Genomic DNA, 12698 nt, shown 5'->3' with positions numbered 1-12698 from the left:
TTAGGACTGTGAGTGTGGCATCAGTAGCAGTGTTTAAAGAAAATATGAGAAATGGTAAACCAATGAAGGAATGTGAGGAGGAAAACTTCCCAGCTGCTTAATAGGAGAAAGCACACTATACTCACGGGAGGTCCCTTGCTGCTGAATTCCAGGAGTGCTTGACATATGGCTTTCTCCAAGATTCTCCTGGAGTCGCCAGGAAACAGCATTACTTTCCAGGCCATTTTTCACACAGCAAGCTTTACCCTGAGTTTACTGTGAGGCTTTACAGCAACTTCGAAGTCGGCCAAAAAAACCCAATGCAAAAAGTTGATTTGGTTTTTTAACCCTGGATATAAATCAGGGTACACTCGAACATGCAATGAAAAACCTGAATCATGTGTGCGAAGTGTGGAAGTCCCCTGCTAACGGAGCAAAGAGGCACATTTTAAAGTAGTGATTCTCTTTATTGATCAAGGGGAGAGCAACTGGTCCTCTCCATCTCCAGCAAGCATCCCTCCAGTGGCTGTTGCTGGTATCTATCTTAGGTTTTGGGGTTTTTTTAGATGGTGAACCCTTTGGGGACAGGGAGCCATTTTATTTCTTTGTTTGTTTATATCTAGGTAAACTGCTTTGGGAACTTTTTGTTGAAAAGTGGTATATCAATCTTCATCGCATTTGTATTCATAAGTGTTCCCCGATGGCTTGCAGGAACTTTGGGGTAAATCTGGCCAATATGTGAATGCACACCCTCCATTCCGGAGGAGATGTGAGCTAAAAGCCCAGTGTGAAAAATGCCCAGGTCACTATTGAAAGCAATCCTGGAGATTTTTGATGTTGTTGGAGAAACCAACAACAACAGGGGGGAACTCAAGGAATAGCTTCAAAGTTGGCAGCATTAGCATAAGTCTTCAGTTTAATCAGTCAGGGCACTTCTTATGTTCTATTTTCTTATGTTTTCCAGCAATATTCAGAGCTAGGAAAAGAGGCAGTGCCTCTAGCAACCTCCATAGGCTTCTAGAATGTTTGGGGTGTGGCCTCCAGGCCTTTAATAGGTGCATGAGACTGAATGATACAAAAGTTCTGTCTGAAGCACTGTAGCCGATTTGCACATTCAAGTCTTTCTGTGGTGGTGCAGTCATCAAGAAAGGACCATGCTTATGTTTTAATTGTTTTAAACATGTTTAACAGATGTTTCTTTTCTGTTGCAAACCAAAGCACCATAAGATTTTATAAATGGGCAGTATAAAAATGTAATGGATGGATAGATGTTGAGGCCAGTGGCATAAGACCATTATAGGGCCCAAGGCTGAGTCCTGATGTCCTGCCTTGCGCCTGGCTTGAAAAAGTAATAAAAAGATGGTGGCTGCCAAGAAGCTTTTGGAGCCTTGCGGGAGCTTCTTTTGGTGGCAGGGACTGTAGCAGACAGGAGTGCTTCTTGGCAAGTGCCATCTTTGTTAACAATAATTCAGTGCCTCTGCCTCCATTGCTGTGTGATGATTGGGGAGGAGAGCTGGTTTCGCAGTAGCGAGCATGAATTGGCCGTTTGCTAAGCAGGGCCTGCCCTGGTTTGCATTTGAATGGGTGATTACATGTGTCTGCTGTAAGATATTCCTAGGGGATGGGGCCATAGCTCAGTGGAAGAGAATCTGTTTGCTGGCAGAAGGTCCCAGGTTGAATCCCTGGCAGCATCGCCAAGTAGGGCTGGGATAGACCCCTGCCAGAAACTTTGGAGAGCTGCTGTCAGTCAGTGTAGACAACACTGAACTAGACGGACCAATGGTCTGACTCAGTATAAGGCAGCTTCCTGTGTTCCTATTGCATTTTTTTAAGTGATAGTCATCAAAGAGCAATCCAGGCTGCCACTGCCCCTTCCATCCAAAACAAACAAACAAACAAATGCCCTCACTAGGGCTTGAGGGGCCCACTAAGGCAGCTGGCAAAGGACTCCAACCCAGAGCATACCTGGAGCCCAGTGGGAAAGGGCTACAGGGTTTGTGGGGAGGAAGCCCTAAAATGCTTACCTCCCCACAGATGATAATTCCGCCTTCCCTGGGCGGGCAGATTTTACCTCCCAGACGAGCACGGGCTGCTGCCAGCAGCTCCAAGGGTGCTGGGACGTGTCGCTCTGCATTGCCCCACCCCCCAGTGGGACATGTTGCTCTGCTCCCCCCAGAGCTCCAATAATGGGGATTACCTCCTCCACAAGTCTGCTAGCCGCGGCTGCAGACAGTCATAAAAATTAGGTTATGGGAGTGCTTGCTCCCTTACCCTCATTTTAAAGAGAGGCTTCATAGGTGAGTTTGCCGCCGTTGTGCCTCTGGGATCGGACACAATCCTGGCAGTACACATGCGCATGCAAAATTTGACCGGGTTCCTTTAGCCCAGTTTTCAGGGGTGTATCTAGGGTGGGGCAGGCAGGGCATGTGCCCTGGGTGCCACTTGAAGGGGGGCGCCATTTCTTAAAATTAAAAAAAATTAAATGGCCACCAAAAACAAAATGGCCACTGCGCATGCTCAAATGGCCTCTGTGAGGCCCTAGGCCATGCCAGGCTTATGAGCGAGGATTGAATTCATTTGCTCTTACTTTGCTTCTTGTGATAAGTGAGTTAAATGTGGTATCTTAATAATATGGCTATTAATGGTGAGTTTGTCTTTGAATCAGTGTGAAATCCTTAGTATTAAGGCCCACTGGGAATTTCTTGCTCTCTTTCTCTCATTTTAACTGTCTTTCTGAAATACTAGAATATATTCCAAGCAGTGACACAGTTTACTCTGCATATCTTTTAATTATTTTCAGAGTATCTGGGAAAAGTCAAATTCTCCATTGATTTTTAAAACTTATGTAATAGTGATGCTACAATGCATAGTTGAGAATTATACAGGCACTTCTGTTTAGTTTTCCAAGTACACCTCCACATAGTATTTGCGTATTTCATGAGCCACAGCATACTGAAATTTGTAGTTTTCCAGCATTTTCTGGTCTGGCTACGTCCACTGCTAAATAGTTTTTGAAATAGTTAATCTTTTAACAAGCTTGACTTGTATTTTTCAGCTGATATTATGGTAAAGCTATCTGAAAGATGGGTGTCAGATGTTTGGACAGGGGGCGCAATTTCAGTGCTTGCCCTAGGCGCTATTTTCCCTAGATATGCCTCTGCCAGTTTTGCATGTGCATGTGAATAGCCTCCCTGAGTATTATGGCTCTAGGTGCTCTGTTGAGGCTTTGCAACTTTATGACTGCACATAACAGGCTTTTTAAATTGTATTTTAATTATGGTTCCATTTTTGTAAAGCTGCCCTGAGTTATAAACCTGTGAAATAAAACAATAGAATCACAGCCTTCGTTTGTTAAAAAGTGTGCCACAAGCTTGTGGTGCAGCAAGCTTGTCCAGGAGCCCTGAAGATGTGGCAGAAAGCACGGCATTCGCTGCAAGCCTCCTTTCCCTCCCTACAGCTGGGTGCAAGGTGAGGCAGACTAGAGGGCAGAGCCAGCAGAGCGCTCTGGCAAGCATGTGACTGGCCCAAAGGAGGCTGGGCAGGAGAGATGCAGAGGGAGGGTAAGACTGGGTTGCAGGAAGGGTCACAGGATCAAGAAGAGATTCCCGAAATTGGGGGAAGTTCCCTGCATGATTGCAGGGGCTGTGTCAGGCTATTTAAGAAGGTCAAAGAGAGCACTGAAGATGAGCAAGGATGGATAATAACCTAACTGAAGCCTTGTGCTCCCAGAAAGGAGCATGGCTAATGGCCAAACGTCCCTGCTGAGGACGACATGGTTGGAGACAGAAACCCCTCCTCCCCTCCAAGCTGAGGTCCCTGGGACTTTTACGCACAGTAGGTTTTACCGCAAGTTTACAGAGAGGCTTTACTGCAAACTTGAAGTTGTCCCAAAAACCTGTCACAAATAGTGGGGTTTTTTTTTACCCCGTATATGAATTGGGCTACACTCTAATGCACAGTGAAAAACCCAAATTGTGTGTGAACTGCTCCCCAATAACTCGCTGGGACTTTGGGGTAAATCTAGGTGATTTGTGAATGCACCTCCTTCATTCCAGAGGAGATGTGAGTTAAAGGGTTTCAAAAGACCCATGTGAAAAGCTTCCTGGGAACAGATAGAAACCAGAACCTGCAAAGGGCGCACCAGAACTCCTGACAAAAATGCACTTAAGTTTCCAAACTGAGAACACTTTGAAGATGTGCTGGCCCTATGAAGTTGTTTTAAAGAGAGAGATGTATTGGCAGTGATGTATTCGCAAATTCAGAAGTGCAGGCACTCTCCGTCCATGACTGCCCCTGTAGCCCACCCCAGTGGCCACAACCCTCACTTAGATAGATGCAATATTTTTGGGGTTGTTTTTTTTTCTATTTTAAGAAGTCAGGGGTCATGTAGATTCTTCTAGGGGATGTACTAGAATGGATGCCCACTGAAACGCACTGGTTCCTTCCAAGTGGCCATAGGAATGCATGGAATTTCCAAATGGCCATTGGCCATTTAGAAATTCACTGCCTTCCACTACCATTTGGAAGGAACCCGTGCATTTCAGTGTGTTTCAATGGGCATTCCTTGTCATTCATTTTAGGATGTCCTGACACTAGTCCACTGTAGGACTTGCATGCTGATGCTCCAGGTTCAGTTGCTGGTGGCATCTCCAGGGGGGGCTGGGAAAGACTCCTGCCTAAAAATATGGAGAGCTGCTGCCAGTCAGTGTAGAGAATACTGAGCTAGATGGATCAATGGAGCTTCCTATGTTGCTAAGACAGGAATAAAGGTAGTAAAGGTCAGAACAGTGAGAGCAGCATGTTGAGACCCTGGTGGGGGAAAGTGCCGGCACAACACCACTGTAGGATTGGCAATCTGTGCTGCAGGTTCAGCAAGTGTATATCTCCCCCCGCCCCCATGTAGTATAGTGACCTCTACATTGCCTGTTTTTCCTGGACAAATAGAATATGGAAGTGGCCAGATACAGCTTTGTGAGCTTTAATATTTTTTCCATGAAGCATCAGACAGGGGATTCAAGGAAGCAACACTGTCTCTCTTGATATTGGTTCAAGTCAGCATATGCTGGAGGTGCCCCTCGGGCAGTAACACAGAAGCCTTCAGTCCTCTACAGGTCTGTCCTCAGGCAAAGCAGATGTAGTTCATGATACACTTGTGGGAAGAACATGGGTATGATTGCTTCCCTGTACCCTGGGCAAGAGCAAATTGTTCTCATGGTTATGTCTCATTGACACCATATTTCTCCAAAATCAGTTGCTCATTCTCTGCTGGTTCCTCTACCTTTTGGCTCCGAAGGAAAGAATCCTGTCTCCTGTCCAGGAAAACTGTGGTCTTCCCACTCTTAAGTGTGGGCGTATGTGGTTCCAGGTCCCTTCAAATTGCCATCCCAAAGGGCCAGCAACTTGATCTTTGATCAGATGGTCCTCCATACTTTCAAGCAGAAAGGCATTCTTTGTAGGTCAACAGAGCTGTACCCTTGCTGTGTATTATGTGTATTATGTATTTCTACACATAAGAGGCAGAAAATGGAAGGAAATCCCAAGGTTACCTTCCTGGCACTGCCCACTTCTAGTTGATTTCTTGGCAAATTGCACTCCCTTCTGTTGGCTTTCACTCTGTTCTCTGTGCAGTCTGACCAGGATCTAAACAGGCATACTGTACCTGTGGGCATGAACAGTGGGACTTTTCACTTTCCCCCCTTTGAATATCAGATCCCCACTCCCAATGGCATCCCACGCTTAGAAGTCTTTTTCAGACATTATGTTGTATGAGTGTACAGGTGTCTATACGCTTGTACCTGCATTCATTTTCAAAGTAAACTTGGATGCAGGCCCCTGAAATGCATGATACAGATAGGAAGTATAGTGCTGTACCTGCATCCAGCATAGTGAGCCTGTACTCATGATCATTGATTCCTGGATAGGAGGGAGTTAGTCCAGGAACCTGTGGTCGTTTCGGGCACCGGGAGTCCTCCCAACTCAGCAGTTCTGAACTTATGTATGGGGGAAGGGTGCAGAACTGGTTTGATTCAAACTGTGTTCAAGTCAAACCAAGCTGGTACAACAAATTTGAACTAGAACCAGACCAGCATTTAAAAAAAGGCAGGCAGTCCGAGTTCAAGCTGGACCAGGCCCGATCCAATACAGACTGGTCCAACTTGGTTCAAGGGGCTCTGCTTGAAAAGGGGAATCCGGTGAGGATTCCCCTTTACAAGCAAAGGGAAATCCTTCCTCTAAAATGAGGTATAATAAACAGAAATGAGGGGTAATAAACAGACTGAATCCAGTATTGTGCAGGGTCAGAACTCCTGAGATGATTTTTTATTTGCCAATTCTAGATGGAGTCACACTTTCCCAGAAGGAACAGGTACGCAGTCTGGGAGTGCTTCTGGACCCACACCTCTCCCTTGAATCTCAGGTTGAGGCGGTGGCCAGGGGTGCTTTCTATCAGCTTTGGCTGACGCACCAGCTATGTACGTTTCTTGAGATGAACGACCTCAGGACAGTTGTACATGCTGGTAAGCTCCAGACCTGACTACTGTAATGCACTCTATGTGGGGCTGCCTTTGTACACGGGCAGGAAACTGTAGTTGGTACAGAATGCAGCAGCAAGGTTGGTCTCCGGGTCATCTTGAAGAGACCATATTACTGCTATACTAAAAGAACGACACTGGCTGCTGATAAGTTTCTGGGCGAAATACAAACTGCTAGCTATAACCTATAAAGCCCTAAATGGCTTAGGCCCAGGATATTTAAGATAATCTTCTTCTCCACGGGTCCCACTACCCATTGAGATCATCTGGAGAGGCTCGTCTGCAGTTGCCACCCGCTCATCTGGTGGCCACACAGGGATGGGCCTTCTCTGTTGCTACTCTGAGACTCTGGAATGCACTCCCTGCTGAAATAAGAGCCTCCACATCTCCGACAACTTTTAAAAAGTACTTACAAACATATACTGGCTTCACTGGCGGCTCCTCTAAACCTTGCTGGCACTTCCCCCCAGCAGCATGGACCGCTGCCGAATTCAGTTTGAATTCAAACCAAACTGCCAAAACCAGTTCTAGGCACATCCCTAGATGGGTAGCTGTCATTATCCACCCAGGCACACCCGAGACAGACTCAGAGGAGGAGCTGGCTGCTGCACCCTCACTGCAGCCCTTTTGTGAAGGGCACCCCGAAGAGTTCCCCAAGGGGACATGTTATTGTACAAACAGGAAGGAATGTCGCCAGAGGCAAATCTGGTATCACCAGAACCCAGGGAGGATCCTCAGCCCACAACACCCCACGAAGAACCCCAGGATGAAAGCAGGGATCCCAAAGTTCACCCATTACCAGCAAGGGGTCTCCAAGAGGCTGACCCCAGAATCAGACCCTGAAGAAAGGCCCAGGAGCCACGTCCACCAGTGCCAAAAAGCCTGGGCAGAACTACAACAGAAGAGTCCTCACCAGAACTGCAAGGCAGAAGCGTGCGCACCTTACAGCCAGGCCAGGAGTTATAGCCACTTTCCTCACAAACACAAAGTAATCTTATATAAATTTAACTAAGAATTTATTCAGAAACAACTCCATTTTCTCCTTCTCCTTCCCCTCCCTTTTCCTTTCTGACTCCACCCCCCCAACACTCTCTACAGGACCCCCACTGGGACAAACTTCTAAACAACAAAATATAAAAGATACTGAAGCTATTCTCACGAGCAGCAGGAACCGAACTAAGGGAACCCAGCCTGGTTCCTGCTCCTCGTGTGCAGCAATGGGAGCCGTGTGGCTCCTGGCGGCGGCTCAGCAGCAAGCCCACTTTCGGAGCCCACCACTTAACCCGGGTTTCAGGCACAAAAGTGCCCCAAAAGCAGGTTAAATGATCTTGCATTGCTGCGGCACGGCTCCGCACTGCAACGACTCACGAGTAGCCTCCTGACTGGGAGGCTACAACAAGCCTCCCGGTGTCAGGAGGTTCCCCAAAAGGCACCGCACGCTCGCGCAGTGCCTTATGGGACTCCCGGGGGCTGGGAGGCCCCCGAGCCCCACCACTCCAACTGGCTCCATGACAGTCTACTTGTGAGTAAGGAACTGCTCCGAATCAAAGGAGTGACCATGCACACCTGTCTGGGCTAATGAAGGCACTCACAGTGCCATAGCAGCAGATTATATAAGGTCCGTCCTGCCATTCACACCCCTCTGGAACAGCAGCTTGCCTCGGGCCCCAGAGTGCTCACTGTGTTTTGAGATTCCCGGAACCTACAGTTACCTTTGAGGACTGTCTTACCTGCAGCAGCTTTGACCCGGCTCCTCTTCCCAAGTGAGGCAGGAGGCAAAAAGAGCTATCCTATCATTTTCTTCTTCTTGTCTGTGCCGCTGTTGTGTTTCAGAGTGCTCCCAGGAGCTGCTGGCCATGTTTATCAAAGAGTGCTATGGCTTGCAGGGCCAGGCAAAGCAGAGCTATTGCAGTACTGCGGGCTGCCTCTCTGCTGCTTGCACAATGCATTGTGGGATGCTGGAGGACCCTTATGGAGCATGCAGCAACTTATTTGTGTGGGGGTTGAGTAAGTAAACTCAACTGGGGGTGGGGTCATCTGGGAGGCATGGGTTTGAGCAGGCCGCTCCTTTGGCCCACCCCCACATGGTCATGAGAACAGGCTCATCGTGTGAATAACTGCACATGTGTACAGATCTGTACCTGTGGACATAGTACACTTGTAAGGGAATCTAACTTATGAATTGGGCTAGTGTTTTTGAAGGTATCTCACTTTCAAAAGCAGTTTGCCAAGTGCCCTGGGGTGATGCTGTTCAGGAACCACAAGCTGAAAGCCCTCTTTTCCACACACAGAACTAGCCTCAGCCTGCAAGCTCATCTTATATAGGCATCTGTTCTTCTGGAGCCCTGCCAGATGAGTGTTTTACTTTGGAAGGGCAGGTGTACATTCACATATCATCCAGATTTACATCGAAATCCCTGTGAGATTTTGGGGACTTCACATTGAAGTCCCTGCGAACAATCAATTCAGGTTTTTCATTGTGCATTGGAGCATAGCCTATTTATGTCTATTATTTACATCTAGGGTAAAAAAAATCCATTTTTTGTGTCAGGTTTTTGGGTAAGTTCAAAATACCTGATATACCCTGGAACTGGCAGTATTTCACCCCTCTTAATCCCATGGTAAAGCCTGTTGTCTGGGAAAGGCCCTGAAGAATAAAATCCCAGTGGACTCCTTTCTTGTTTATCACACTTCCTTTTTCTCAGAATAGACATCTTTCCCTGTTTTTTTTCCATGCATTCATTCTACTTGGATGAATTTAAGAACAGGGTTTTTTGTTTTCATGTTAAAATACCATGTATTTATTTATTTTGTAAGGACATTACTTGAAAAGACAACACTGTAGAATTTCATACCGCAAGATACTGTGTGGAGGACATGATGTTGGCCTGCATTAGAAAGGTGTGTGGAACAATTGGGATTGCTGTGACTCAAATAGGCCTATAGGTGCTGGAAAATATAAGGTATGTCCAGGAACAGGAAGCATTCCATTTAGAAAATTCTGCAGTGAAAGACCTACAATACTATTCATTAGATCAGTTTCTTTGAGGGGGAAAAATGACATTAATTTTCTAGTTCCATCATCCCCAAATACTAAACTTTTTTTGTATGCTTTGCAGTGGTACTCTAGCAAGTGTGTGTGTGTTCTTTTACTCCTGTGGAAGACAACTTGCTTCCTCTCGTATGGAACCACATCATTTCAAAAAGCCGTCTTCCATTGAGGGGACAATTGTTTTCTATAGAGATGAGAAACAAATACCCATGACCCAGGTCACTTTTCCCCAGCAGGCTTTTGCTGCTGCTTCCTCTGTGCAGCTACAACAACGTCTGGCAGCAGTCAATCCTGCCAGCCCACACTGAGCCATCACAGAGAGGCCTGCTATTTACCCTTCCTATTAATCTGTCAGGGTCCTAGTCAAACACGTAAAACAATATGGTGTGTGCATATCTTGATTAGCCATTGCTAAGTAACTGAGGGGAAACATGAGGGTGTAGAAAACCATCCCTCATACTACAACACAGCATTCTAAGGTATGAAATGTTTGTTCACTCATTTGTCAAATTAGTGGCAGAGGATATTTGTGAGTTTTCTCTCATGAAACCAGCCACCCAAAATGTTGGCTACAGTTTCTGTGGTAGGAAAGTCCAGCTGTACATGCATACCCTCCAACATTTCACAGGTGAAAACAGGAACCCTGTTCAGACATTATGCTGTACGTGCATTCTGATGGGCCACTGTGCGAAATAGGATGCTGGACTAGATAGATCCAGCAGGGCTGTTCTTATGTACATGTGTTTCTGAAAATGACTGTACATGTGGTTTTTTTAAAGTGAATGAACCTGGGTATGGGCTACTTCAAATACAGGGTATAGACAAGATAGGTACTGCTGTACATGCATTGGAGATGCAAGTACAGCATAATGAGGTCATTCACACAGCTGAAATCTGTGTCCTACCCAGGTTTGGGAGCTGTATGTGTTCCCAATGTTCAGTTGTGTGGGTGTAAACACAAGGAGGAGGAGGAGGGAGAAGTGATCATGTGGAAGCAAGGTAGGAGAGAAAGCTCGGCAAAAACAAGGCATTCCCAAGTGGCAAAAATCAGACTACTCTATTATCACTGGACCGGAAAATTAGGACTGAACCTGAAAAACAGTAGAGGTATGTGTTTCAGTATATATGAAAATATGGAAATTAAATGTGTAATATACAGAGGTTAATTATTATTTTTTAAGGTATCAAGCCTGTTTGGAAACCCCCTGTACGCCTCTTCGTCCCAGAAGCATGTGGTCTGACTTCAGTTATACAGGGGCATGGGATTGGGAAATAGATTTGATGCATCTTCAGAAGCACTTCTTAATGTTCAAGCACTCGCTCCGCAAACCCGGTTTAAGGGCAGGGCTACTTAAGCGGGTGACCTGCTTAAGAACCACCGGGCTCACAGCCGAGCCCAGTGGTTCTCACAATTCGAGAAAATCAGGCTAGCCTCTGCTAGCCCAATTTTCTCTCATCGTGTGAATAATCTCACTAACCTTTTGGGATTTTTTTAGTGTCAACAGGAATGTGGATAAAGGTGATCTGGGATGATGACAAATATTTATATACTGCTCTTCAACCAAATTTCTCACAGCCATTTACATAGGAAAATAAAAACATAATAAAGATGGCCATTACCATCCAGTAGACATAGTGTATACTTGGACTTCCAAAAAGCATTTGACAAATTTTCCTATCAAAAGCTCTTAAGTAAACTTAGCAGTCATGGGATAAGGAGACAGGTTCATGTGTGCATTGGTAACTGGTTGAAGGACAGGAAGCAGAATAAATGGACAGTTTCAGAATGGAGGGAAGTAAGAAGTGGTATCTCCCAGGGATCTGTACTGGGACCAGTGCTCTTTAACTTGTTCATTAAGGATCTAGAAATTTGGGTTAGCAGCAAAGTGACCAAATTTGCAGATGACATTAAACTATTTAGGGTAGTCTTTGAATATATTATTATTATTATTATTATTATTATTATTATTATTATTATTATTATTAGTGTATTATTATGTATGCCTTAAATTTTGGTCTATGACCGCAAATAAACATGATGATGATGATGGGTAGTGAAATCCAAAACTGATTTTGAGAAAATCTGATGCTCCAAAAGCATCTCTCCAAACTGGGTGTGTAGGTGACAAAATTTAAAATGAGGTCAGCGTAAGCAAGTGTAAAGTGTATTTCAGAGTAATTACTTATCTTGTATAAGTGATTACACAGGAAGCTTACTTTAACTAAGAAACAAGAGTTTGATATTTATTACTAATTAAACATAGATAAGAAAACAAACAGTTATGCAGTGAGAGAGAGAATGTCTCCATTTTAAATCCAAGACAGAGACCACATTCGCATGGAACATGGAACCGCAGTTGAATTGGCCTGCAGTTCCACTGACATTACATCTGAACGCGAGCAACACGGGTTATGCAACATGACGAAACTGAGGGTTCCGATTTGGAACTCCAGTCTGAACCCTCAGGTTCTAGTGAATTTCGTTGCCACAATCCAAGGTTCCAGGAAACTGCATCCAAATTTGGAACCGCAGGCTACTTCCCCGAAACCAGAGACTGGCTTGATTGGAAGCAGGCTGCTTCCCCTGGAACCAAACTCTGGCGTGATTGGCTGTGCAGGCTGTCCTTCAGGAAAGAAGGAAGCCTGCCCAGCCAGCCAGCAACACACACCCTGCCCCGGCAGTCTTGCTGACTGGAGAGAGACTGCTCTCCAGTACATCTTAATTAGATGGGAGAGCGGGGAGATGGGGTGCGGAACTGAATAATGGTTCTGCGTTATGTCGGAAGGCAGCGAGCAAGTAAGAAGGCTAAACTAGACTCCACTCCCAAGCTACAGACATGCCCCACACAAAGAACTGAGACAATGTCTATGGCAAAATCTCAACAGAGTGATACATATTGGGGCAACCCCACCCCTCAACTTCACATATACACTGATGGGGTCTGAGCTGTCAGTTATTGACCAGGAGACAGATCTTGGGATCATGGTGGACAGCTTGTTGAAGGTGTCAACTTAATGCATGGCAGCTGTGGATAAGGCAAATTTCATGCTAGGGATCATTAAGAAGGGGATTGGAAATAAAAATGCTAATATTATAATGCCCTTATACAAATATTTTTTGTGGTCATATTTGGAAT

Source organism: Hemicordylus capensis, chromosome 5 (genome assembly GCF_027244095.1).
Source record: "Hemicordylus capensis ecotype Gifberg chromosome 5, rHemCap1.1.pri, whole genome shotgun sequence".
In the NCBI taxonomy this organism is placed as follows: domain Eukaryota; kingdom Metazoa; phylum Chordata; class Lepidosauria; order Squamata; family Cordylidae; genus Hemicordylus; species Hemicordylus capensis.
The sequence above is the reverse complement of the archived record's forward strand: the minus strand, read 5'-3'. Positions refer to the sequence as shown.